This window comes from Physeter macrocephalus, chromosome 4 (genome assembly GCF_002837175.3).
Source record: "Physeter macrocephalus isolate SW-GA chromosome 4, ASM283717v5, whole genome shotgun sequence".
In the NCBI taxonomy this organism is placed as follows: domain Eukaryota; kingdom Metazoa; phylum Chordata; class Mammalia; order Artiodactyla; family Physeteridae; genus Physeter; species Physeter macrocephalus.
Genome location: NC_041217.1, coordinates 33,305,180 through 33,309,909, shown reverse-complemented (window position 1 = coordinate 33,309,909; position 4,730 = coordinate 33,305,180). Strand labels below are relative to the sequence as shown.

The 4,730-nt window shown below is 47.6% G+C and overlaps 1 long non-coding RNA gene across 5 annotated transcripts in view; it reads left to right on the top strand.

The window, feature by feature from the left end:
• The window catches only part of LOC114486142 (uncharacterized), a 9,626-nt gene extending 7,427 nt beyond the window's left edge, over positions 1–2,199 (top strand). For 2 of the 5 annotated variants that reach the window (XR_008617048.1, XR_003679402.2), the window contains one exon: positions 1,399–2,198. This is a non-coding gene — a long non-coding RNA (uncharacterized lncRNA). Of the gene's footprint in view, positions 1–1,398 lie in introns of all 5 variants that reach the window. The other 3 variants (XR_008617050.1, XR_008617047.1, XR_008617049.1) reach the window with 3 other exon arrangements.
• Positions 2,200–4,730: the final 2,531 nt, after the last annotated feature.

The following is a 4,730-nucleotide window of genomic DNA, read 5'->3' as shown; positions in this document are numbered from 1 at the left end:
AACCCGTGTCCCCTGCATCGGCAGGAGGACTCTCAACCACTGTGCCACCAGGGAAGACCCTGTCCGCACTCTTGCCCCATCCTTTCCTCCATCCCAGACCCAGGTCCCTGCATTCAGGGCTGATGAAACAGGGCTGTGTAAACTTGTATTCAACTCATTTTAATTGAAGGTCCTACAGATGACCAGAAATTTTGCCTCAATTCAATAGAACTTGTAAAATGCAAGACCACCTGCTTCTCTCCGCCTAACCAACTCAACGCATCGCCAAGTCACTGGGGATGTAACCTGGGCCCCTCAGGAGCCTCTGCTCCTATCAATGTCTTACCTGGGCAGGGGGCAGTGGCGGGGGCGGGGGGACGGGGCTGCAGAAAAGACCCAAGGGAGAAGCAGCTGCAGTTAAGGCCCTGAGATAAAACTCCTCCCCAGCCCAGCTTCCTCAGAGACGATGTTCCTTCTAATGTTTGTTGTTTGTTTTAACCATATTCTAATTCCTTGAAGTTGCGAATGGCTAACCACACTGCCAACTTGGCTGACATAAACAGATATTAGTGTTGTAAATAAATTGAACTTACCCAACAGTTAATAAGATTTGCAAAATGATATGGAGCATATAGTCATTACTTTGTTTCCTGGTAATTAACCATGGTGCAAATAAATAAGCCCAACCACTGCTTCCCAAGGACTGCATCTCCCAAGCCACAGGCTTCAGAGGCTTTTCTAATTCCTGGATATTAGCTGTGCTGTCTGGCTTTGTGTTGGCTGTGCAGCTTCCAACTCCTCTTTCCTATTGGATGAGAATCTCCCATTGGATAAGGTCTTGGTAGGTGGCTACTTTGGAGACTAAACAGGCCAGGTGCTCCTCTCTGCACCCAGGTGTCCAGGTCATAGACCTGAACCCCAGCCTGATTCAATACGATACTTCTGCCAAGACTTGTCTTGAACAAGTGATGCAAGGCACAGAGGCACTAGAATTCTTTCCCAGTGATGAGGGGTCTGTACCAGGCCATTCTGGCTGAAAAGCATTTATTTCAAAAGCTCCTGCTGTTTTCTGCCTATTTCCTCCAGGCCCCACCCTATATTTTCTTCCCAATAAATTCCCTTTTTGGTTACAACAACCAGACACTGTTTCTTTCTCCTGAAAGAAACAGTGTAACCCACCAAACAGCTGCTCCAAACCTTTCTTGCTAACAGAATCCCAAGTTTTCAATTGTTCATACATCCATCAGGCCCAGGTAGATGTATCATGATTGGTCCGTCCCATCCCTTTGTCCAGTGATTGGTTTAAGATTAGACCTGTGACCCAGTTCTGACCAGAGACCCAGAAAGAAGCTACTAGAGCTCTGAGAAAGATTTTCCTCACTGATTTCACCCTTACCCCTTTTCTTCCTACTTGAGAAGCTGCTACATGAGAATGGAAGCTTGGATCCACTGCAGCCATCTTGCCGCCATGAGGGAAGACAGCGGCAGCCGTGAAGAAGGCAGAGAGACAAGGTGGAAGAGCCTGAGTCCTTGATGATCTCTCAGAGAGTCCACACCAATCCTGGGATCACCTCCCTCTGACCTGCAGGTTTGCTGTGATTAATCAGCCCGATCATTTAGTTCTTTATTCCAAGTGTTTTGTTATTTGCAGCTGAAACATCCTGATATACTGATTCATTAAATTTCACTGTTTTTCAAAATAATTACTCTCACATTGTTGGAGCTAGAAGAGAAGCTGGCAGATCAACTAGCTTTAAGTCACTTTGTGATAGAAGAACCTGAGGCAGATGTAGAGACAGAACCAAAAGGACAAGCTTGGCCTCCTGGGTCTTGCCCCATAGCAGATTCCCCAACACCCTGAGGAGACTGAGCATCCTGGGCAGAGCAATGGTGAGGAACCAGGGGTCAGAGCCTGGATCCTGGCATCTGAGAGTCATGGGCAAAGGGGCGGAAAAGAAGGGCAGAGTGGACTAAGCTTGAGCAGGGCTGTGGCCAGAGACACCTGAAACACCAGAGCCTGAGGAAGGGCAAGACGTGTGTCCAGCTCTTTCTGTCAGGGTTCATACACACACACACACACATACACTCACACACACATACACTCACAGGCACCCATGCACACACACACTCACAGGCACCCATGCATACACACACACATAGAGGCACCCATGCATACACATACACAGAAAGTTTCACAGGCACCCATACACACATACTCACAGGCACCCACGCATACACACACATACACACACACACACACACACACACACACACACACCACACACACACACACACACCCCTTCACCCTGGGCTCCACTTCCCAGCTCCTGGAGCCCAGGGATCTCTTGTTTCCCCACTGGCCTGGCAATGAGGTCCTCTTCCTCTCATGGATGAGTACTCTTTGTGGTTTCTGGTTGGTTTCATGCCCTCATACACATACACAGAAAGTTTCACAGGCACCCATACACACACACTCACAGGCACCCACGCATACACACACATACACACACACACACACACCACACACACACACACACACACCCCTTCACCCTGGGCTCCACTTCCCAGCTCCTGGAGCCCAGGGATCTCTTGTTTCCCCACTGGCCTGGCAATGAGGTCCTCTTCCTCTCACGGATGAGTACTCTTTGTGGTTTCTGGTTGGTTTCATGCCCTGTATTGTGCTCTGCTTCATAATTTTTCTTACAGCTGTGCTTGGACCAAAGAGAGCTTGAAGAAAGGCTAGAAATTAACTTTTGTACATACTATCTGCAAAGCTGCAAAAGAGTGAACCAAGCCTAGCAGGAATGTCAGCCAGGGACAGCAGCCAGCTGGCTGAAATGCCAGTGTGCTGTGATTTCTTCACAGGCTTCAGAAAGACCCCTACACCCCACTCAAAATCGTATTTCCTTTGCATAGGAAATCAGTGCTGAAATTCCACAATTAGAGATACAGTGTAAATATTTCTGGGACGCAAAATGCCCCATTGAACTCTTCAAGGTGGATGACTTTTTTATGATCCTTTCAAGAGGGCAGACATTGAGAGGAGTATGAGTGGGGTGATGGTTAATTTTATGAGTCAACTTGGCTCAGCCACAGGATGCCCAGAGATCTGATCAAACATTATTCTGGGTGTTTCTGTGAGGGTGTTTTTTTAATGAGTTTAACATTTTAATTGGTAGACTTTGAGCAAAGCAGATTGCCCTTCATAATGTGGGTGGGCCTCATCCAATCAGTGGAAGGCCTGAATAGAGCAAAAGACCAGCCTCTCTCAAGTAAGAGAGAATTCTCCAACTGACTGCCTTTGGAATTCATCTGCAGCATTGGCTTGTCCTGATTCTACAGCAGATGGCCTTTAGACTGGATCTAGCATTGGTGCTCCTGGGTCTTCAGCCTGCCAGCTCAGCAGATTTCTGAGTTGCCAGCTTCCATAATTGCATGAGCCAATTCATGTATATATACATACATTCTATATATAAATCTGTTCCTCTGGAGAAACTTGACTGAGTAGTCCAGTGTATTGGTGGGTTGAGGGTAGCATCAAAAGATTCCTTTCTTTGTTTGTTTACCTAGGGTAGTCTCTACAATCTGTTCTGTTGACAGAGCACACCCTGGGGAGCAAGAGGGTGGTGGGGACAGTGATGTCCCATCCAAGGGGAAGAGTTGGGAGAGGGAAAGGGCAAGGAGGAGGGTGGTGGGGTGCATCAGGCCATAGTGTGGAGGACCTGAACCGTCAGGGTGAGGAGTGTGTAGTTACATTAGTAGTGGCCACTGGGGAAGGCACTGGACGTTCCTGAGGAAGAGAGTGACATAATCCAAAAGCTAAATCTGGTGGCTCTGTGGAGAGGGATTGAACAGGATCGCTGATGTCAGGGAGCCCAGGGAAAACATAACGAAAGGCTGAACTGGGGCATGAGGAGATGGTAGAAAGTTCACACGAGGAAAGAACAGAATAGAATCCAGGTGACCAGACCACCGAGGACATGTAGGAGGAATGCTAAGTCCAGTAAGGGAACTAGAAAGTGAGGCCAGGGAGCTGGTTTGTGGGGAAGAAATACTGAGTTTAAGGTACTTGTAGGTCATCCAAGTAGAGATTTTATTGGAATTATTATTGACTGACACATATTGAGAACATACTCCCTTCTGGGTACCATGTTAAGCCCTTCAAACTCATTATCTCATTCAATCCTCACAGCATCCCATTGGGTAGATATTATTATCCCCCTTTTTAAGATGAGGAAACTGAGACTCTGAGAAGTTAAGTACTTCCCAAGTTCCCACAGCTGGTAAGAGCCCAGGCTCGTTACTCCAAAGCTCCCAACCGCCTCTAGGCTCTGGCAATTGGACAAGAGGTTAGAAGCTAGTTTACGGCCACAGAGATGATGGGGGGGAGGGTCTTAGGAATGTCCTGGGACCTCCAGGAAATTTGGAGGAGGAAAGGGAGAGAAGAACTAGTCTTTATCGAATACCCTTAGACAAGTCACTTCACTGTCACCATCCATCAGTTAGCCTTTACTCAGACCTCAGTTCAGCAGGATTTGAGTGGGGTTTGGAGTTGGTATTGATGTCCCACTACAGCTCACTAGCCACAGTGCCATTACCTGAATGTGAAAGAAATCCCTTGCTCCTTCCACTTTCCAACTCAAGTTCCCAGCTTCTTTTTCTTTTCTACTCAATACTTCTTTTCTGGCTGTGAGTGGCGGGCAGAACTTTGAAGCAAAATCCGGACAGCAGATGCAGAGGTGGAGCCAGGG